This window comes from Microcebus murinus, chromosome 6 (assembly GCF_040939455.1).
Source record: "Microcebus murinus isolate Inina chromosome 6, M.murinus_Inina_mat1.0, whole genome shotgun sequence".
NCBI lineage: Eukaryota > Metazoa > Chordata > Mammalia > Primates > Cheirogaleidae > Microcebus > Microcebus murinus.
Window position 1 is genome coordinate 21,081,111 of NC_134109.1, and position 24,500 is coordinate 21,105,610.

Here is a 24,500-nt window from a genome sequence, read left to right on the forward strand (position 1 = left end):
CTCCTGATTGATCTGTTGGCTTCATCATACATGACTAATAATCAAACTTTATTTTAAAACACTAAAGATGTATAAGTGACTAGCAAGGATGTCAAAAATAGGCATAATTCTGAGTGAATTTTGACTGAATTTAACTCTGCCATTAAACTAAAGGCAGAGACCATAGCTTGTCAGGAAGTTTGGAAAAGCCTTCATAAATAAATTGTCACTTGAGAAGTACAAAGAAGGTTGAACTGGATGTTATAAGAGATATACTGAACCCCAAATTGGTCCCCAAAGTTCTGGGGAACACCAAGGGACTATAAGAAAAAGAATTTACCAGATATTTATCTGGTATTTATTTGCCACGTGGGGAAACTTGAAGTTTTAATTAAACTTTGGCAGACACTTAACAATGTTCATAGATTAAGTAATAGTTAACCCTGGAGAGAGCTACCAGGAATGAAGAATTGTGAGAAGAAAATTCAGTTTCAGTGATGATAATCAGGTAGAAAGAATGCTGGTTTCCAAATGACAGACACAGTAGTAGAGTGAAAAAAGGTGGCAGACACTGGTTGCATTATTAGAATAAGAGTACAGAAAGAGATAAGGATACAGAAGGGATGGAGGGGGGAAGTGTTTATCAATAAAGGGAATTATAGAAGAAAGGAGTTCATAGTGCTTCAGGGAAAACACCAAGCAGAGCTTCAAACCTAGAGGAATTTGTAGAACTATTAGAGTCTCTGTGGTTCCAAACAGGCCTCCTCAAGTGGCAGGCTAAGACCAAGAATCCTTGCTGACATCTCTAATTCAAATAAACCTGCAAAGCTACTCATTTATAATGTGGGTATAATCTGTGCTTAGTGGCAACCATAGTCAGGAACGGAGGAGTTGAACTTGTAGAAAACACAAAAGACATTACGAAGTCACCAGATATTTATCTGGTATTTATTTACCATGTGGGGGCGATTTGATGTTTAAATTAAAGCTCGGTAGAAGTTTCAACTATGATGCCATAGGGATGTATTTAGCTTAAAGATTTTTTTTATTTGTTGATAATCTCTGAAAAGAATAAGATTTTCATGAATAGTAGCCTTCTCCTCATCTCAGCCCTATTTCATCTGTAAAATATAACCTACTGTAAAAAAATAGATGTAATATAGAATAATGTTAGATAAGGGTTATAGAATGAAGAAAAACAGAGTAAGATAAATCAGAAATGCCTATTGGATCATGGAGTGGGGAGTAGTTTGGGGTATTAAGCAGGGTGCTCAGAAGAAGCTTCATTGCAAAGATGTGATCTAAATAAATACTTAACATTTGGTTATGGTGTGGGCCTAGGGGGCAAAAGGGAGAAGCACTTTCTAGATTCCAGGCACTATGGTTCACTTCTTTATAGGCATGACCTCATTTTCACTGCTATAAAACATATACTGCCATTATTAACCACTCAACAGATGAAGAAATTCAGCCAAGAAAGGGTAACCAGCCTTGCTAAGCTCACACAGCTACTCAAGGACAACTCCAGATACGGACCCAGGCAGTCTGACCTATAAAATCCATGCTCCCTGGAGATCTCCTTCTCTCCCCACCTTAAGCTCAAACCTAAATTTTACCCAACTCAACCCTACTGCATGAAAGAAGGAAACCCGAGAGAAGAGAGTGCTGAAGACTAAGTTATAGGAGTGTTATGACTGTGTCAATCTACAACTTCTAGCACAAGAAAGGAAAAGAAAGACCTCAGCACCAGGAAGAGAGTTCCACACCCAGGCTGTAATCTTCTGTGAGACAACATAACAAACATAAAAAGCCATATTTGCTCATTTCTGTTAATACTTGAGCCCATGACTCTGTGATGAATACAACTCTCTAGAGGACACTTTAAAGACAACACAAAATTAAACACATGGCCTCCCATGTCTCTTGCCTGAGTCACTATAGTCCTTTAAAGATAAATGACCATAGTCCCTGCCTACCACACATAACATCTGACCAGGATAGTGATTATACTCTATATCTGGAATACTCCCACATCTGAACATTAATGTGATTATGCTTTAATATAGCTTCTAAACAAGTTTAATGTGATTCTGCAGGTACCAAACCCCACTATGTGCTGGAGGTTCTAATAGAACCTCTCTGAAGGGCTGCTCCTGGGCTATAGGCCTTGGTCTATAGTCCTCAGTAAGACTTCTAAATAAGACTAACTTTAATTCTTTAAAAGCTTAATTTTTTTTCTTAAGTCAAGAATAATCTCAACTAAAGAAAAAAATGGTGATACTGGAATAGTAGGGAAAAGAAATGGTAGGATTCATTCTGAAATGCAGTAGCAGGAAAGGTAACTACCACCTTAGGGTTTACTTGAGGCTAGTCCGTGATTATAAACAAACATATGGGTGTATCTCAGGAGAATATCAGAGGCTAGGAGATAGCAGTGGTAATCTTCAGCATCAAACAGCCATGAGTTCTCTTTTATAAAAAATAAGTTGGGGTAGGCAGAATGCCACATTCCCCAAGATGTCCATGCTCTGATCCCTGAATCCTGTGAATATGTTACACTACATGGAAAAAGGGACTTTAGAGATGTAAGATAACTAATCGGTTGACTTTAAGATAGGAAGATTATTCTGGATTATTCAGTGAGCCCAATATAATTACATGAGCTCTTAAAAATCAGTGTTTACTCCCTGTTTAGGACAGAGGGATGTGGCCAGAGGGGAAGTCCTAGAGAATCAGAGCATGAGAAAGACTCAGTGTGCCTTTGCTGGTTTTATGATGGAGAAAGCATTATGATGAGGAATGCAAGAAGCCTTTGGGAGTTGAGAAGGTTTCCTAGCCTATAACTAGCAAAGAAAAAAAATGAGGACCTCAATCCTATGACCACACAGAACTGAATTTGGAAAACAACTTTGGAAGACAACACAACTGTGATATACTACTATAAATAGGTGTTCTTTTAAGCTGCTGAAGTTATGGACATTTGTTACAGCAGTAATAGAAAAATTTTTTATTTCAGCATATTACAGGGGTACATATGTTTAAGTAATAGAAAATTAATATATAAGTCATTGCAAGATTACAGCAAATCCTGCAATTCTCTTTTGTCATGTAGTCTTAGGCTTAAATCCCAGCTTAGTCATTCAGAAAATGTGTAGCTTTGGAAAAGTCACTTTACCTGTCTCTAACCACAGGGTTAGGATTTAAGCTCTCAGCCATATATTTTATCCCTGAAAGGAGGCATGGTTTCACCATGAGAGTTAAATCAGTTGAGATATAAGGAAATGACTAATGCATCATAAATTTTTTTTAAATTAACTAAAGCCCATAGTTTATTCAGATTTCCCTAGATGTTACCCAATGTCCTTTTTTCTATTCCTGGATCCCATCCAGAATGTCACAGTACATTTCGTTCTCATGACTTTTAAAACTCCTCTTGTCTGTGACAACATCTCAGATCTATCTTGTTTTTGAAGACTTGGGCAGTTTTGAGGAGTACTGGTCAAGTGTTTTATAGGATGATTCTCTATTAAAATTTGTCTCATGTTTTTCTCATGATTAGACTGAATTATGGGCTAGGAGGAGGAATTCACAGGGGTAAAAGTGTCCTTTTCATCATGTCATATCAAGAGTACATGCTATCAACATGATTTATTACTGTGGATGTTGACCTTGATCTTCTAGTTGAGGTAGTGTTTTTCAGGTTTCTCCACTGTGCAGTAGTTCTTGCCATACTGTATTTCTTGGAAGGAAGTCATGAAGTGCAGTTCACACTTAAATAATAGGGAGTTATGCTCCACCTCCTTGGGGATAGAGTATCTACATAAAGTATAATATTTGGAATTCTTCTTCCTAGGAGATTTCATCATAAACTTTTAAGATACTTAGTTCACTTTCAGTTCTCGAATGTCTCCAAATTGTGATTTTACAATATCATCTTCCTCCCACTGAGTACAAACCAAAACAATGATGAAGAATCATCATTTCATGGGAAAATTATCATGGAAATTGTAGAAAAATTATCATCCATGAAGGAGAATTTATAATCTCTCTCAAGAATGGGACAGAGTGTTGTATAGACTGTCAGTTTCAGATGACCTCAGTTCTAGTCATTACCTTGCTCCCGACAAAAGTACACTTAATTCAGTTCAAGATTTTGAGAGAAGGTCACACAACTCTCTCTCATCTCTCACTAAATCTGTTTCCCTGGCCCAGATGTCAGAGATACTAGATCACAGTATTCAGCTTTAAAAAGCAATGTCTCAGGCTTGCTCAACAGCATGCACTTTTTGACATGTGCAGCAGGATAAAGAACATCAACAGCATTTAATTCTCTCTCTGTATTAGTGTGGGCTATAGTGACAATACTTGGCACAACTGTAACAACCAAGAGGAAAAAGTAAAATTAAATTTAGAGCTAGAAGGATGGAAGAAATCAACCTCTCAATTACAGTGCAGCATGGAGCGCTCACTGGCTGTCTTGCTGGCTTGAAAGTGTCAAGCTACAAATCCAAGCCATTAGACAGAAAGCAAAATGCAGAAATTCCACCAGAGAGGCTGCCTCTGCAATGTTTCCAGCTCCATCTGGAGGCATGAGGGCCAGAAATTCTGGGGTTCTCTCTGCCTACAAAATTGGAGAGGTTTGGCCAGCTTCAGCAAGGTCTTAGAGAAACATCTGTGCCTCAAAGGCTCAGCTAAGCACAACCCCAAACTTCTCATCAGTGCCATCATTACCCAATGCCATTTAAGCAACATTGAGTGTTGACAGATTCCCGGATTTTCCCACCATAAAGGAAAGATGAAAGTAAGTTATGGGCAGAGAATAGGAAAGGGAAGAGAAGTGCCAAAAAATTTTTATGGAACATGTAATATAAGGAAATATTATGCTAAATCCCAGGTATAAGAAAATCAAAATCAAGAGTTTGTTCTGAAGATGAAAATCTTCAGAACAACATTCATGGAAGGAGAAAGAGAAAAGAAAGACTCTATGGAATGTACATCACCAGTTTTTCTCCAGAATTATCTAGTCACCTGTCTTCTTAGTTGTTTCCATGATACACAAGAAATACCTTCAAAGTTTAAGTATATTTGTCATCACCAAGGGATCAGAATTTGGCACTTACTTAGCCTATGAATACATTATCATCAGTACCAGGGCTTCCTTCACAGTAGTAATATTCCTTTAGGTCCTGGGATCACTAAAAAGGCCAAGCTGGATCTGGCCTCACGGTTATTATATAATCCTAGGGTGAGGTTAGTGAGAGGCAATAGGGGAAACTGACATCAAGACAGTTCATTCTGACCTCAAAGGTCCACAACATTTTTCTTGCGATACATATACTACAAGAATCCTTTTTCCCAGCACAACATCATTTCATTATCTTCCAATTCCAGCCCCCTTCCAAGAAAGCAATGTGATAACTCACATCTTATGACATGTTATAGGAGGTGTGGGGTACCATAAAGAAGAATGGGATCACCTGGTGGTTTACCACTATGAATTTTGCCCTTTGTCCTAAAAAGTTACTTTCAAGCTTCTCAGATGTACTTAATGTCTTATAACACCCAACCGTGATATTAATAATCACATGATAGCTTGAAATTGCTGTCATAATGCTGTTCTAAACACTGTACATGTCTTAATTCACTTCGCCTTCATACAACAGTATAGTGAGAAAATCACTATGGTTATTCTTATTTTACAAATGAAGAAAGGGAGGCACAAAGGGTTTGATAACTTGACCAAGGTTATAAAACTTGTAAGTGAAGAGCTGGGTTTTGACTTTGGCAAATCTGGCACAAGAATCCATGTTCTTAGCCATTAAACTATTCTTTCCCATGAACCAGGCTAATTGATTATCTAATTGAAGGATCCTTCCTCACATAGATTCTGTACCATGAGTAAGAGAAACAAGGAAAGCAATATATGACAACATGAATAAATACTGGAGAGGCTATAACCTGACACCTCTATGCTTAAGTAGGGAACCCAAAATTCCAACTGGAGATGCCCAGTGTCATCAATGAAAAAGATAAATGATTGTTAAACAATCATCTGACTTGAGCAGAGTGACTTTTCAACATGGCCATTCTAAATTTTATCCTTCAAATTTTATTTATTCTCCACATCCCATTTTTGTGGACCCAAAATGAAGATGGACCTCCTATATTAGGGTCCAACAGACAGGGAACATTCTCCCAGACTGAATATTGCTGAGAGAAAGGGAATCGTATCTGTTAAGCAGAGTAAAGCTGTTAAGAGGGAGTATGCACTAGGATTAATAAACCAGAGGGTTTTACAGACAGTGGCTGGGGGTTCTGGATAAATCAAGGGTCCACCTAAACGACAGCCTTCCAAGGGTTGTTTAAATCTATGCACAAGTTCATGGAGTGTAAAGATGAGAATTTTAATCATCACTTGAACAATGGAAAAGTCATGGGAAGAGCAGTATCAGAGAGGGCATAAGGCTATCCTTTCTCCTCATTTTTCTCTGCATAGCAAGTCAGGGTTTTGCTTTGTTTTCAATTTTCTCTAAAACTGAAAGTCATAGCATGCACTTGATTCTGACAAAAGGGATCTTTTCAATCCTGCCTTCAGGCTCTGTCCATAACCTTCCTCTCGCTGATATGCCCTTTCCTCACATTGAGTCTGAGCTCAAATGTCACCACCACCTCTTGGCAGATTTAGCCAGTCTTCCTAATAGTTTTGGTGGAGTGAGGAGAACTGAAGTCTACTATAAACTATTCAGGGACAAATAAAACAATAGAATGTGATAAAACAGAACCTGATGGTTTAGACTATTGATCCGAAGTTTGGGTGGTGAATAGAATATGAGACTAGAGGGCTTAGTACAATTGAGAAAAGTAGTTTTCTGATGAGGAGAATCCTGAGCACATTTATAGACAGAGGGAAGCTGGGCACTATGTGTTGGATAAGAAGGAGAGACCAAAATAAGCAATCAAGGCTGAGGTGGGAGGATCATGTGAGGCCAGGAGTTCAAAACCAGCCTGAGCAAGAGCAAGACCCTGTCTCTACAAAAAATAGGAAAATTATCCGGCGTATTGGCATGCACATGTAGTCCCAACTACTTGGGAAGCTGAGACAAGAGGATCACTTCAGCCCAGGAGTTTGAGGTTGCAGTGAGCTATGTTGATGCCACTGCACTCTAGTCCAGGGCACAGAGCAAGACCTTGTATCAAAAAAAAAAAAAAAGCAATCAAAGAGGGATTGACTACCTTGAAGGGATCATAGATGGAGGAGTTAGTGTTGAAAAAGAGAGAAGATTATTACACTCTTGGGGTAAAGGCCGACAAAGGATTAGATAAATTTGAGAAACCTGGACAGCCTTCAACCTTCTACAGCCACTTGCAAGAAAATGGCAGTCTCCTACCTTCATTATGGGAATGAAAATGTGAGGTTGAAAAGAAAACACTCATGCCCTGCCTCAGGGGCATAAAGATAATTATGCTGAATTAAATCAAGTTGTTGAAAATTTTCATATAAAATGCTCCTTATGCTTGATGTGAAATGTTAAATGTAGTTCCTCAAAATGAAAACATAAACATACACTCTAAAAAGATAAATATGTTGTAGATGCTATTACATATGTGCCAAGAGTAGGAAAGATACAGTGAAGATGCGTAGCCTTCTAAGTATCCTATTCATTCATTTTCAGGATGGGACAGAAAATTGTATTGTCCCTGTAGAGCTGTGAATATTTTCCAGTGAATATTCTCAAGTCAGGAAGGCAAGTTCCTTGATTTCTTGTTAAAGCTTTTACCCTAAGCACATGATATACCTTAATGAGTAAAACTGCACAATTTCACAGAAGGGAAAATTCTGACCTTAGCAATATGTGATGTCCCAGTGGATACAAGGATTAAGTGTCTGAACAGGCTGTTGTAATTCAGCAGGGAACTTACAGCAACCACTGAGGCATGAAATGTGAGAGGAATAACAAAGCATGTTCAGGTTATAAAAGGCAGCATTAAATGTTTGCTGATGTGATTGTAAGACCTGAAGGTTTATCCATGATATACTCTACATGCATAAAAGAAAAGCAGGGATGAGACTGTATATGGAGCATCAACACTGTTGAAATATGAGCCAAAGGGAACAAGGAGACAAAAAAGGTATAATATGCTGAATACAAAAAAGCAGCAATGGTGAGATCCACTTGATAGCAATAGGAGAGAACCCAGATGGCAATGTGAGGATTTCAAATACTCTAAAGTAGCCAAATGAAACTGCCAAAGGGGAACATTTTCATCAGCCAACACAACGCAGAACAAGGGGGAAAATGGCAGTGCCATGGTTATCTAAAACAGATGCTGCTGCTGGTTCCTAGCCCATGTTCCTGTCTGGATTCAGTTCTAGAATACATCACCAATGCTAGAGTCTGGCTGGGGGATACACCAGAGCATTCTAAGAGCTGTCCAGGTCAATGAGAAAGAGAGAAGGAGAGAGATAAACATTACACAGCCAGGCTGTTAAAGTCAATGAAAGGGAAAACTTTGAGTTAAGTTCCTGGATCCTCTGCCATACTGTTAAGTCCCCATCTAGTCACTTGGTTTCCTGTGGCCTTTGCTTCTTCATTGGGGATGGGGAGGTTTGGTAATGAGTTCTTACTATACTGAAAGTCTACCAAGGTGGTAGGTAAAGTGCTGCATAATCCACAATTTAAATCCTTGTTAAATCAGACAATATAGAAGGTTGGATAACTCCAGGAATCCCACTTGAAAAGTGAGCATTATAAGAAGATTTTAAGATTAAGCAAAAATAATGACTTTAGTCCTGGTCTCAGGATGTAGCAACCATATGAGTCAAAGGAAGCCAAACTTGACAATGTAAAAATGAAAGCACTTCAAAAAAATAGCTTTGCTACAAAATTCTCAGTGGCAGTTCAGGCTTCAGATGAATACATAATCTTTTGGGAAATTCATCCCAGCAGCAAATCTAAAATAGTTGATGTTCATTCCCACTGAGACTAGATACAAAAGGGTAGGGAAGAATAGAATGCTTTTGTATCCGCTAGGGTACTTTCATTACAAGCAACAGAAACAAATGTGGCTAGCCTAAGCAAAAAAATAAAGGAAATTTATCAGAAGGCTCTTGATGGGAGGGCAAGGAACCAGGCTTAAAACCTGGCAGTCCCTGGTGTCTAAGCAGCAGAAAGTACTCAAAGAGCCTCTACTGATGAAGGAGTTGCACCCAATCATTTTTCCCTCCTTATATCACTCTGCTCAAGATTCCCAGTCCCAGAGATAGTTTGTTGAGGTTAGCTTGGTTCACATGTCTACTCTTCAAATAGATAAAAATGGAGAACCTTGCTTTGCAGTCCCCCCAAGAATAGGCAATGGAAGTGAGATAATTCCATAAAAGACTATCAGGAATTGGGATGAAAGGAAAATTGGGCAGTATAAAACAAGCAAAAGCAAACATCTGCCTCGATTTTTTAAAAAATCTTGATGTAAGGGTTTTAATACAGAAGCAAATATAAGCTATTGTGATTAATACATATCAAGAGAGTAGGGTAAACCTACTGTAATTTTATGTGTCAACTTGATTGGGCCACAAGATGACCAGACATTTAGTCAAGCATTATTCTGGGTGGGTCTGTGACGGTGGTTCTGGATGAGATTCATATTTGAATCCATAGATTAAGTAAAGTGAATCACACTTCTTAATGTGGGTGGGCTTCATCCAGTCACTGAGCTTCTGGATAAAACAAAAGGGCTGACACTTTCAGGATTAAGAGGCCCAATTGCCTTGAGCTTGGAAATTAGTTCTTTCCTGCCTGTGGACTCAAACTGAAATATTGTCTCTTTCTGGGCCTCAAGTCTTCCAGCATTCATGTTCAAACTACACCATCAACTCTCATGGGTCACCACCTATGCAGATCTTGGGACTTCTCATCCTTGGTAATTGTATAAGTCAAGTTCTTATAATAAATGTATCTCTCTTCTCTCTCTCTCTCTGTCTCCTCCCCTTTCCTTATCTCGCCTTCTAAATAAATAGATAGATCTCATATTGGTTCTTTTTCTCTGGAGAACCCTGACTGATATACTTACCCTTCCAAAGTTGGGATATTGAAGTACATGTTTCTCTTTCCCTGCTGTATTTAAAGTAGCTTGTCTTTTTCTATAATCATTTCACTAATGTTGTGTATCATTTGTCTTTCCATAGTCTAGTGAAGTAGACATAATCAGAAAATTAATTTTAAGTTCTGGCTTTGACATAATTTAATTTTGGGAAAACTTCAAAACCTTTTAAACTTCAGTTTTCTCATCTGCCAGATTTGGACAATAACACCATTTTTTTTTTTTTAGACAGAGTTTCACTATGTTACCCAGGCTTAGAGTGCCATGGCATCAGCCTAGCTCACAACAACCTCTAACTCCTAGGTTCAAGTAATCCTTCTGCCTCAGCCTCCCAAGTAGCTGGGACTACAGGCATGTGCCACCATGCCCAGCTAATTTTTTCTATATATTTTTATTTGTCCAATTAATTTCTTTCTATTTTTAGTAGAGATGGGGTCTCGCTCTTGCTCAGGCTGGTTTCGAACTCCTGACCTTGAGCAATCCACCCACCTCGGCCTCCCAGAGTGCTAGGATTACAGGCGTGAGCCACCTCGCCCGGCCAATAACACCTTTTAAAGAGTGATGGTTTTGAGGAATAAATGACATAATTAAAGGAAAAGTGTCCAGCTGATGCCTGGTAGACAGTAGGTATTCAATTAATGTTTGTTATATATAATGTATAGTATAAATCAGGGAAAGATCCATATTGTCTACATTTTCCAAAGTGCCAGCCATAATAGACACTTAATAAATATTTGCAAGCAACAATGAAATATAATGATGAAATGCTTTCTTTGGCATATAAAATCATACACACTGCTATGTACACAGAATAGAGTATGAATGAACTGAATTCACCACATAATATCAACCATCACTACACAGCATGTGGTCATGTGATCGCACCACAGAAATGACCAACTGGACAAGACAACTACAGTCTACTAGAAAGAGAAATTCAACATCCTGCTGATAAAAGTGTGATCTTCAAGATAAATGACAGGGCTGATGAAGTGTGTGGGGATGTATGTTAGAAGAGATTTTCTATCACCTTCAAAAAGTTAAAATTGAAGTCAAAGCTAGTCATTTCTTAAAGTTATTGACATAAGCTCTAGCATGCCATATTTCATTATCATCACTAAGGGGTACTTCTCAGTGGAAAATAATCTGCTGACAATTGAGAAAATTAATATTTGTATCTCATTTTCCAGGATTTCAATGGTCAACTATTCTAGTTTAATCCTAACTATTCCTATGAATTGTGTTTACATAGCCTGAAAACAAACAGGCTTTTTGTGTGATACCAAATAACAGAATTGATGGAATTAATTGGCTGCTTTGGCCTTGTGAGGACATAGCCACAGAGAAAGATGCAGAGTACCAACTCCTGGTCCTAATATTAAGACATTTTTTTTTGAAAGGCTAGCAAAATTTGGAGTCAGTGAAAAGAAAAATCCCCATAGAATAATAAAATAGTATATCAATTCTTTAACATTCCAAACCCTTCATTTTGGGAACTGAGAGTCAGAAAGAACATGAAAATTTCCAATATTTACAGGACTAGTTTTGAACATTATCCAGATTATCTGACTCATTCTTTAATCCATTCTTTCAGCAAATACTAATTAAGCATCACCTTGTATCAAGCATTGTTCCAAAAGCTAAGGACACAAACAGAAAAAGACAGTGCTCTCATGAAACTTATATTTTAGAAGGGAAAATCAAACAATAAGCAAGTAAACACATAAATAAGATAGATACTAAAGAATGCTGTAAAGATAAAAATTTAGGATAACATACCACAGAGTGATGTGGGTGCCTCTTTAGAGGGGCTTGTCAGCAAAGAACTCTCCAAGAAAGCAACATTTGAGCTGAATCAAGGATCACAAAGAACTAGGCTCATGAAGAGTTGGAAAAAGTATGTTACAGGCAAGAGAATAGCACATGCAAAGTCTCAGGAATAGCATACACTTGATAGAACTGAGGAAAAAAGAGAAAGCCAGTCTGGAGAGGATACACAAGGGGAAAAGTGGCATGAGACTGAGGTGTTTACAGCCACAAGGAGAAATCAGTATTTTATTTGAAGAGCAAAAGGATACTCCCAGTACAGTGCTCTCAAAGTCCAGTGTCCCACATTATCATAAAGCTGAACTTTTTCTGGCAACAAATGTCTCTACTTCTGGAAAAATAACTAAAATGCAGGCTTGGCTCCTTTGCTATAGGATTTCATTTGCCTGTGATACAAGGCTTTTCAGTAAGCCAAATGATTCCATAAAATGGATTCCCTTGAATGGCCCAATCCATTTAACCTACCAAAGGGGTGCCATTTGTTTCCCCTAGGCCGATGCAGAGCTATATGTACAACTTGAACACTATGTAGTCATCTGGGAAGGGAAAGCCCAGCCAGTGAGTATGACAGATGGCTCGCCTCTGAGGAGTACACTTCCTCAATGCATCTGCATCAGCAGCACTGGCCTTCCAGCCTCTTCTCTGGAATAGGGGCCAACTCCAACAGGTTCCTCAGAGGCGAGAAAAATTTTTGCCCACATTTTTTTCCCCCTGCCTGAGAAACACAGAGAGATAGTTCTGTTTTAAATCAAGCCCCCAATCCAAGGCTTGCCTCCATCCTATATTAGAAGGTAAATAAAACAAGTGAAAATTGTTTTGACTTATACCCAGTAGAGTTAGAAACTCACTCAGGCATTCAGTGAGTAATTGAGGCAAGTGGTGCTCATACGAGTGGCCAAGTTAAGATACTCTCTCAGGTCATTCTCATTTTTCCCCTCTAGTAATTCTTTGTTATGGCAAATAGAATCCATTTATATGTCCAATTTTCTACCAGACTCCTATCGAGTTTAATTCCTTCACAACATCAATTCCATCTCTAGATAAGGATCTATTTTATAAATCTTTATCCACTCTATCTCTGCTGAGCAAGAGGAAGGGAGAAACTAGGAGATCACAAATCATGTGTTTTGATCTTGGGTCAACTTGCTGTGACAAAACAGACCTTTCCTTTTGCAGCCATATTTATTCTGCAAAACTTAATTATCAATTGCATAATGTCTCATAAGTTAATCAGACACTGAATAAAAATAGTGAGAATGCCAGGGAAGTAGTTATAACACAATATTCCCAGGCTAGGCATGGTGGCTCATGCCTGTAATTCCAGCACTTTAGGAGGCCAAAGCAGGAGCATCGATTGAGGCCAAAAGTTCAAGACCAGCCTGGATAACACAATGAGACCCCATCTCTACAAAAACTAAAAAAATTAGCCAGACATGGTGGCATGTGCCTGTAGTCTCAGCTACTTAGGAAGCTGAGGCAAGAGGATCACTTGAGCCTAAGAATTCAAGGCTGCAGTGAGCTATGATCATGCCACTGCATTCCAGCCTGGGCAACAGAGCAAGACCGTGTCTCAAAAAAAAGAAAAACAAAAACAAAAAAACCCCACAATATTCCAAGGGAAATAACAACAATGATATGATAACAAAGTTCCATTTGTTAGGCTCTTAGTGATGGCCACCATATTATAAGTGCATTAGATACATTCTCTTATTAATTCCTTAAGGTGGAAAGCCTGGAAAGTGGCAAAAAGGGAATTCTGATCTTTATAACTACAAAGCCTACTCTTAACCCAAATTAAAAAATGTGTTATAAGCTTTTTATTAGATATGAAAAATTAACGCTGCTTTAGGAGGTTAGATGAATTAGAAATAGTTATTATCTTTCTCTGCTTTATCCCCTATATCAGGACTCAGAAAATTATAGCCTCTGGCCAAATCCAGCCCCTCACCTGATTTTATAAATAAAATTTTATTGGAATATAGCTTTTTTCGTTAGTTTATATGTTGTCTACATGGCTGTTATATGGCTATTCTAATACTAAAATAGCAAAGTCAAGTAGCCACAGCAGAAACCATCTGGCCTACAAAGTAAAATATTTATTATCTGGCCCTTTATCATAGGTTTGAAGACCCCTGCCCTATATCTCCAATAATTATCTTCACAGCTTAGCTTATCTAAGGGATCTGGTATCTCCATGTCATAAACAAATTACTAGATAAGACAAATATTCTCCATGGTGTAGTATTAATAGATGCTGTTGGTGCCCTTGTTGGCAAAATTTGCTTTACCTAACAATGCCTCTATCCCTCAGCTGTTCTGAGCTTAGCTGTTAGCTGCTCCCAGCTGTAACATTCTCATGAGAATTGCTCTCAGAAGGCTGGCTGGAGCCACCACCCCCACCCCCAGAAATGTTTAAGAGGTCATGCTCTTCTTCTGGAGGCAGCCTATAGCCAACAACTGACTAATATTAGAATATAAAATGCTAGTTTCCTTGCCTCCAGGTGGGACAAGCATATGGTGTCAGGGTCAAAAGCTCCCTGTGGAATTGGGCTAAGGCAGGACTTGAGCAGCATCCCCATCTTAGCAGGGCTTTCTCCCTCACACTTTCCTGCTTCCTTCATTCCTTTCCAGGTTTCACCTGGAGCACCCCCTCACCAAGTCCCTTGCAGAAGAAGCCCAGTCTTAGGCTCCTTCTTAATTACCTACTTAAGACACTTGCTGATTATATATGAGGAGTATTCCTTATGTCCATACATAATTGAAGAGAAATGTGTGGCAACATGGTGTGCATTATGAGATGAAGTTGGGAAGGGAGAAATGGAAGGAAGAAAGGAGGTGCCATCTAGTACTATCCTGCTCTAAATCAGTGTGATCCTTTGTGCAGATGATAAATCCTAAAGAAATCTCCATTTCCTTCCTTTCTCCACCAGGAACAGTAATTGTCACCCCCAGGACATTTTATTTTCTGTTCCAGTCTTAGTGGCTGTTAGACGCCAAAAGAGGCTGGAGACTTTTTCATCATGTTGACTTCATTGACAGATGCTGCAAACCCCCAGTCAGCAGCAGGCTCAGAAAGAGCAGCAAATGACAACTAAACATAAAAGAAATGGTCTATTTAAAAACGAATTTTGTATCTGGTTCCTAGCCTGACATGTTCCTTGCCTTGTGAACCTCAGAAGCTTACTGGAGTGAAGAAAATAAGAACAGTTTTCTTCTTTAAAACAGTGTACAACTTTTCATACACTTTTCATTTAAATTGTGTTCTTAGCTCTGTTCTTTTGCTCAGATTTCTGTGAGGCTTTAAAAAAATGAATAACCTTCTTGGGGTTCCTCTCTCCTGCAACAATCGCCTCCCCCCCTGCACCCTGTGAGATACTGTGCTCTCCTTCCAGCACATTCACACACCCCAGGATCGACAACCCATTGGAATGTCTATTAATAAACGCCCTGAGGCATTCTCTTTAGCTGAATAATTAAGAAAAATTTCTAAGAGACTGAACCATGTGTGACCTAAATTGGCTTTAAAAATGCTTTTCAGAGCCGAGGGAGCAGCATTTGCAGCATAATCGCCTTCCACCTTGACATTAATTATGCACCATGGTGTTCAGAGAGCAACTCTGAGCCAGGAATATAAGTGTTTGTAAAGTAAACATGTCAAGCAAGGCAGAACATTGTAAAATGGAGAAAATATTAAATCCCATGCTGTTATGATCCATTTCTCATGTCTTTTTTTTTTCCTTCATAAATCGTCCACATTCAACCTACAAAGGGATGGCATTTCCTTTCTCAAGGAGAGATAAGATGACTCAACAATACTTATAGTTTGGATTTCTTGAAAGAGGGAAAAAAAAGAAGTTGCTTTTTTTTTCCACTCTGTGGTTGAAAATAAAAAGGGCTTGCTGATTTAAAGAGCTGCACAGCCTTGGGGAACCTTTAGAAAGCATTCTCTATAGGAACAATTCTGTCTCTATACCGTCATGTGAACTGTAATTTCATTCCCCTTTCTTTATTATCAAGGACATTTGCATGACAGCCGGGCCCTACAGTTCCTGAGTTTACCTATTCCTAATCCTTACTTCTTCATTTAATGTCATTAGCTATTGTGGGTGGCATCTTTTTTAATTGTTACACATAGAGCCCCAACGTCACAAAGGATCCCAGCTTTAGCAAGAGACTTAATAAAGATATCCCACTATTTATAAGGAAAAATCCTAAAATAGTATCCAAAATAGTCAAAAGGTTCAGTGATTTTCAAAATAATTTTTGCATTTCTTCAACTAAATCTGATGATAAATTCCAATTACAAAAAGAATAAAACAGATAAATGTGAAGCAGCCCCATTTGAGGTAGGTGCTACCCCTTGTACACACATCTTCTCACACCCAGGAGGGGTTATATGTATAACTACAAGGAACTCTCGGGGTTCCTGCCAAGCTCAGTTTAGAAATCAATAATTTAACCCACTCACAATATATCGTTGTCTTCTGGATGAAGTATTTATGCTTGCTGACAATAGGCCCATTAACTTTCCTTTTAAAACCATTCTCAGAAAACTATCTCCATCTAATAAGATTTCACTCACCAGGAGACAGTTGAAATACACTTTTCTGAGATACACTGCCTTTATTTCTTTAGACACACCCGGTAATAAAAACATCTCTGCCAGGGATCTCAAGTTGGTAGAACCTGCGAACACATTAAAAGATTATAACATTGAAGAAAAGAAAAAGTACCAAGGAAGAACTTATTTATTGCTGGTAAAACTCACAAAACTCTTAAAGAAATCATATCTCTCTACAGGTGAAATATTTATATTTTCTTTGGGAAGGAAATAAATTTCCTTAGAAAGGAAATTAACAAGCGCCTGAGCACTGTGAATGATAATTTAAACTAACCAGAGGATTTGCAGTGACTGAAAAAGGTAATTATATGAAGTCACGTATAGAGTGTCTAGGGTATAGGGAAATGACCTACTCCGTAAGAGATAAACCAATTCGCATGAGAGTCAAAGAGACTGAGATAATGTTTAGCTGGGAAAGAAATAACATAGAAATTGAATTGCATTCATATATTTGAAATTCCAATAAGAGAAGCAGATTTGTGTTACTCCAAGAGCAAAATGAGTGGAGCGTACAAAAAGCTAGATTTTACACTAACATAGGAAAGGGCTTCCCAACTAGACTTGTTCAGTAATAAAACAGACAAACTGAAGAGGTAATAAAATTCCCTACAAAATCTAGAGCATGACTCATGATGAGAGACAATCTGGGCTTATGTTTCCCAATTATAAAAGTAATAATTACCTGCATGAAAAATATGTAATACTATTTAAAGAGTAATGATCATCCATTATTAATCCCCAGAGATAACCTTCATGAACATTGTATTGTATTATATTTCCTTCCAGATATAGATATATATTCATGTTTCATATAATTGAGAATATACTGAATATACAATCTTTTTGTTCTACATTTATTTTTCCATTGCTATCAAAAACTCTTTTAATATATCATGTTAGGGATGTACTATTGTATACTCAAATATTTGCTTAATGTTAAATATGTTTTTATTTCAATGATTCACAATGAAACTATTGGGAATTTATAATCACCAAAAACTGGAAGCAACTCCGATGGCCTTCAATAAACGAATGGGTAAATTGTGGTACATCCATACAATGTAATACTATTCAGCAAGAAAACAAAGCAGATTTCAAGGCCAATGAAAAGACATGGATGAATTTTAAATTCATACTGTATATTGCTAAGGGGTTGGAGAAAAGGTTCTGATCTAAATAACTTTAGAAATGAGTAGAGTCTGTAAGACTAAAAGTAAAAGAAAAGCCACATAAACATTCTACTCTCATAGATAAAATTGTTTCCATGGGGATATGGATTGACAATTCTGAAATCACTATACATGTATATTGGAGTTGAAGAATTAAGTAAATATGGTGGATAATGAGAACCATGTTTCTCGCTGTTGGAGTGTGAGGTTACAGACAAGCAAAGGGTGGTAGTTAAAATGATCCATGTGATAATAGAGTTGCAGAACATCTGTATGAACACATATTTTACATAATATAGATACAGATGGTTACACATAGAAATATTTGTAGATATACATACATTAAGGGGTTAGTATATACACATCTAATCTCTTGCTCTGTCAGCTGAGAGAACCTAGTTGTACTGACACTGCAGTAGCAACAAGCCTACCTAGATCCCAAATCTTGGTTTCTAATACCATTCTTCAATAAATGTAACAAGGGCATCTTGGATGAATGGCTGATTTCAGAACTGGGGCAGGAAATATACCACGTGAGCCTGGAGCATCTAGTAGTACCAGAAAGTAAGGAAGTGCTTTAAAAAACACAACAATGGGCCACATCAAAGGGACATGGAAATCAACTAAATGAGCTTCTAATGGTCAAAGCTGGAACAATTTGAGCAACAAGATAAAGGTACTATATCCCAAAATTAGAAAATAAATATCTATGCATCCATACTCTTAAAATTGAATAGTAAATAAATTAATGGAGGAAAATAGATACATCTTCCCTTTAGAAAAATTCCAAGTAATTTATATAAATACTCTGCCTTTAAGGTAGGCAATTAATTTCCTACCCTCTTATTTTTTTTTTAATATTACGGGGTACAAATGTTTTGATTACATGGATTGCTTTTGTACTGCTTGAGTCAAAGTTTTAAGTGTGCCCATCACCCAGATGGTGTACACTGTACACATTAGGTATGATTTCACCCATCCCTTCCTCCTCCCTCCCACCTGCATGATCTTTATTGAGTTTTACTTCCATCTGTGCACATGAGTGTTGATCTGTTAGCTCCAATTTAATAGTGAGTACATATGGTGTTTGCTTTTCCATTCTTGTAATACTTTACTTAGGAGGATGGTCTCCAGTCCCATCCAGATTATAACAAAAGATATTGATTCATTTTTTTATAGCTAAGTAGTACACCATAGTGTATATATACCACATTTTATTAATCCACTCATGAATTGATGGGCACTTGGGTTGATTCCACATCTTTGTGATTGTGAATTGTGCTGCAATAAACATTCTAGAGCAAGTGTTTTTTTGATAAAATGACTTTTTTTCCTTTGGGTAAATACCCAGTAGTAGAATTGCTGGATAAAATGATAGGTCTACTTTTAGTTCTTTGAGAAATCTCCATACAATTTTCCATAGTGGTTGCACTAGTTTGCAGTCCCACCAATGGTGTATAAGTGTTCCTATCTCTCTGCAGCCACACCAGCATCTACTGTTTTGGGACTTTTTGATAAAAGCCATTCTCACTGGGGTTAAGTGATACCTCATTGTGGTTTTGATTTGCATTTCTCTGATGATTAGTGACACTGAGCATTTTTTTCTTATCTTTATTGGCCATTAGTCTATCTTCTTTTGAAAAGCTCCATTCATGTCTTTTGCTCACTTTTTAATGGGGCTGTTTGATTTTTTTCTTGCTGATTTGCTTGAGTTCTTTGTAGATTCTGGTTATTAGCCCTTTATCGGATGTATAGCATATGAATATTTTCTCCCATTCTGTAGGTTGTCTGTTTGTTCTGTTGATTGTTTCCTTGGCTGTGCAGAAGCTTTTTTGCCTTTTTTTTTTTTTTTTTGAGACAGAGTCTCACTCTGTTGCTTGGACTAGAGTGCCATGGCGTCGGCCTAGCTCACAGCAACCTCAAACACCTGGGCTCAAGCAATCCTTCTGCCTCAGCCTCCCAAGTAGCTGGGACTACAGGCATGTGCCATGATGCCCAGCTAATTTTTTTCTATATATTTTTAGTTGGTCAATTAATTTCTTTGTATTTTTAGTAAAGACGGGGTCTCATTCTTGCTCAGGTTGGTTTTGAACTGCTGACCTTGAGCAATACACCCACCTCGGCCTCCCAGAGTGCTAGGATTACAGGCATGAGCCACCGCACCTGGCCCAGAAGCTTTTTAATTTAACCAATTCTCATTTATTAATGTGAGCTGCTCAAAGAAGAGTCAGAAATTACAATATCATGTGATAAATGTGCAAACAGGCTAAGAACAGGAAGCAACGGAAGCATGTGGCATGATCAAGAAAGTATCTTTAGGGAAGAAGACAATTGAGCCAGAAACTAAAGGATTTGTACAATTTAGCCTAGTGGTGTACTAGAGGCAGCATGCCCCCACTTTCTAGGGACCCACTGTACACATTCCTTCCCAACTTTCTGTTCAGTGACATCACATTGGTAGCCTGATAATAGCCATGGTAAGAATACACCATGGAAAGCATCCAATGCTGCAAATCAAGGCTCTCCCTCTTCCCCTCCCCCAAAAGACAGTTGTTAAACATTTACTAGCATGGCAATGCTTTAATCAATCAAATTTTGAAGGAGGAAAAGAACATGGTGAATTTGAGAAACTGACTTAGCTAAAGTGTGAAAGGATTATTAGTATAGAGAAACAAGTGGGGATCAAATCATGTAGCCCTTTAGAACCCAAATTAAGATGTCTATAATTTCTTCTGTGGGCAATAGGGAGTCACTGAAGGGTGTAGAGCAAGGGATGGGACATAGTTTGCATGTTAGAAAGATTCCCTCTGGCTCCAGAAGGCAGAATAAAATTGAAAACATATGGTGTGCTTAAAATTTTATTGATACATAGATTACTTAGATTTGATCATTGTCTTTTCCTCCATAGGTTAGTGTCATTGAAGTGTCATTTATCAGTTAACATATCAAAATGTTTGTATTTTGCTTCATATTTTTTACCTGGATTTTTTTGAAGTTATTTTTTTTACAAACTGTCACAAAACAATAGACTGAGACTTAGCCCTTTTGACAGTTTTATTACATTTCTAACAGTTCTTAGAAAGTTTTTTCTTTCCAATCCTATATTTATGAAAGGAGCAAGACCTGAGACTATGAAATAAATGAAGGGTTGTTGGAGAGAACAAGGTGAGAGATAATCATCTGAACTTGGGTAGAAGTTGTTGTGCTTGTGGTGAATGGCTTTGAAAAATATTTAGGAGGTAGTTCACAGTGATGGAATAAATGAAGAAAGTGAGAGACAAAGAAAAGTGAAGAAAAATGCTTAGATATCTGGTTGGTCAGTGGTTACTTACACCACAAAATAGGAGCCAGTGGAGAGAGAGAGAAATTTAGGGCCAGGATAATAATGGCCCAGAGAGTATCTGTAATTGAGAAGGGTGGAAAAGAGTATGTTCAATTTATTGAACTTGAAATGTCTTTTGAAAGTTCTCAGAGAAATTGTGCAGAATCAGTTGTGCATGTGAGTCTGAAGCTCAAGAAAAGAGAAAAGAACAAATCACATTTAAAAACAAAACAAAACAAAAGTCAGGAAAGGTCTTTGTCCAGAGGCTGGAGATAAAGAGAGAGAATGAAACCTTACGAAGCCAAGGGAAGCGAGTGCATTTTTAAGAAGGGGTGAGTCAGCTGTGTCAAATGCTACAGAAAGGTCAAGAAAGATAAGAACTAAGGCATTCTCTTTGCTGCATCTACTGCAAGAATGAAGACAATTCTTAGACATTAGACTGCAGACATTCCAGAAAATGTCAGTATCACTCTGAAGGGACTCACAGTTATCATGAAGGGCCCCAGAGGAACTCTGTAGAGAGACTTCAGTCACATCAATATAGAAGTCTCGGTCTCCTTGGAAAGAAATAGAAGAGGCTTCGAGTTGGCATGGTGGAGAAATAGACAGGAATTCACTCCTCTTGACATCGTCCTAGTCATGTAACGAACACTATCAAGGCCATTACCCTGGGCTTCCATTACAAGATGAGGTCTGTGTATGCTCACTTCACCCCTCAATGTTGCTATTCAGAAGAATGAGTCTCTTGTTGAAAACAGAAACTTTTTGGGTGGAAAATACATCCAGAGGGTTCAAATGAAGCCAGGTGCTTGTTCAGCATCTCAAGCCCAGAAAGATGAGTTAATTCTTGAGAGAAACAATAGTGAACTTGTATCAAATTGAGCTTCTTTGATTCAGCAAGTCCCACGCAGTGAAAAACAAGGATATCAGAAATTTGAGGAATGGTATTGATCTCTCTGAAAAAGAAACAGTTCAGCAGTCTGATGAATAAAATTTCCAGCTACGGAAACAAGAAGATGCTAGATGATTCCTAAGACCTATCTGTGATATTTTAAAGATGCAATGAAAGCTCAGAAAGAAAGGAACAGATGGGAGAGGAGGAGAGAGAAGAGGAGGGAAAGGAAGAAAGAGACTGAAAAGTATCCACTGGATTTAACAGTACCCATTGGATTTAGCTGCCACATACACAGCCATTTCTCTAGAGTGGCTGGGGCAAAGGTCAGATTGTAGAATAAGTAAAAATAGCAAAGATAGACTGTTTCCAGCCTTAACTTATGCTTTCTGCCTAGCAAGGTAAGTCTCAGGTGCCATTTATAACAAAGGTACAACCTAGCCCAATAATTCTCAGACTCTTCCACCAAAATATTCCTTATAGCAAAAAGGGATATGAACCCCTGCATACCAAAGGCATAGGAGTCCACAACCACAAAATTTTTTTAGCTTTATCCTAGTAATTCTTCCAAATTTAGGCTTAGTATAATATGAAAATAGTAGTTTTCACCCCCAAAAAGTTCTTTTGAAGAAAACTGATACTCCCAGAAAAATGTATGATGTTTAAACCATGACCTCAGGGACTTCTGTAAGTGTATAAACCCTAGTTTGAGAAGCAGGGCTCAGTTCAAACCCTGTGTGGGAAAATTATTTCCCAGAGATTAAGTCACAGTTTACTATACAAAATGACACAAAGAATGGGAAGCAACTGAAGAAGGCAATGTTGATCTGAGAATAGACATGGTACCAAGACTAGTAATCATATTCTGTCTACTCCTGGCACCCTATAAACTGATAGCACAAGTCTGGGCAATCACTTAAGGGCTGTGAGCCTCAGTTTCCACTTCTGTGAGATGAAGGAGCTTATTTGCATGCTTATTAAATTTCTTTCCTGTCCTAACTTTCTTCTCTGTTTGCCAATGAGAATGTTAAATGGGCTGAAAGGAAAAGAACAGAGAAGTTAACACCCTTTCAGAGTCATTGCTAAATGTGACTATGTTCAAGAATTTTGAACAATGTTCAAAGAGTAGCAATTTTCCTACAAGGATGCAGTTCTAAAAGTGCTTTATTCAGCTATAAATTTTCATGAAAATGGGTCTCTATCCAGATGTCATTGCATAGCAGAAAATATGAATCAAAACAAAGAAAACTGCATAGTTTCTATTTTTTATTTTTTTACATATAGAACATTCTTCAAACTCACAAAAGCCAACATGCTTTTATAGGCTAACAACTGTTTAATAAATACCTATTGTTCAATTAAATATAGTTTACCTATGGGAAATACAGAAATATTAATAAATGGGACAAAATCTTTGTATTCAAAGATTTCACTGAATTGAAGAAACAGAGGTACACAACTCTAAAGAAAGGCAGAATAAAATAAATATCATGAATAAAGACACAAGCCACGTGTTCAAGGAGTAACTGGTTTTGACAGGTGTCTTTTGTTGGAGGAGATGGCATTATTTGCTTAGTGCTACAGTCACTGGGGAAGTCATTTACAGGCTATGAGTCCTATTGTCCAACTAGTCATTGGAAAACTAGAATTTTACACATAAATTATGACTCCAAATAAAGCTCTTTTTCTGTTGCCTCTAAAAAAAGAAAAATCATTTTTATTATGTTCTTCAATTTTTGAAAATATATATATGTATGGCTATATACACAGAGATGTATAACATTCTAGTTAATCTTCACCCCAATCCTGAGAAAGAGTTGCTTTTATTTATCCTGATGTTTCACAGATCTGAGACTCTCAGAGGTCTCAGAACTTGCCCAAGATCAACTAGCACAAAGCACGGACATAGGACTCAAACCCAAAATTCCTAACACCCAATTCTGAGTTTTCACATAAAGTATTCCTACCATGCAGTGTGCTATGCTCTGGGGTAAAATGATAGTCCCTCTATCTGACTATTACTACCAGGGAGAAGCTAAGAACTGGAATTCCAAAATTCTTCTAGTTAAAAAGTTCTATATTTATTAAAATAAGAAAACATAGTCAGGAGATTATTTAGCCATATCCATCTTTTACAATCTAGGAGTGTAAGTGACTTTCCATTGAACAGAGATTAGGAAAAGGTGGATAATGCAGAGATTAACAGGGCCACAAAGAAGGCAGAGGCAGCACACCAGTATGTATAGAGAGCTGCAAGACACAAGAATTGATAACCAGCTTTGCCCCCCTCACAATCCTGCCCAAGGAGAGACTGAGGAATGAAGGAGGAATTAAACCATGCCTATCCATTTTGCCTCTTCTCTGTGAAATGGGAAAAAGAAATAAAAAGTTAAATGTGTATTAATTTGTCAAGAGGCTAAATCCCCTTCTAATGCATTGTTTTTCTTAAAATATTCAATAACTATCTGAAAGAGAAAAAACATACTGAATAATTTTTTAGCATTTTAACAGAGCACCCTCAAAATACGTGCATTTGTACCAGCTTATTGACGCTGCAAGTCATGTTTCCAAGCAGATTGTCCTGATGGGTCA

At 37.8% G+C, this 24,500-nt stretch overlaps 1 long non-coding RNA gene across 1 annotated transcript in view; it reads right to left on the reverse strand.

The window, feature by feature from the left end:
* LOC105867926 (uncharacterized) overlaps positions 1–24,500 on the reverse strand; it is a 473,857-nt gene that overhangs the window by 236,728 nt on the left and 212,629 nt on the right. The window contains exon 3 of the long non-coding RNA XR_012919616.1: positions 16,487–16,590. This is a non-coding gene — a long non-coding RNA (uncharacterized LOC105867926). The remainder of the gene's footprint in view (positions 1–16,486; positions 16,591–24,500) is intronic.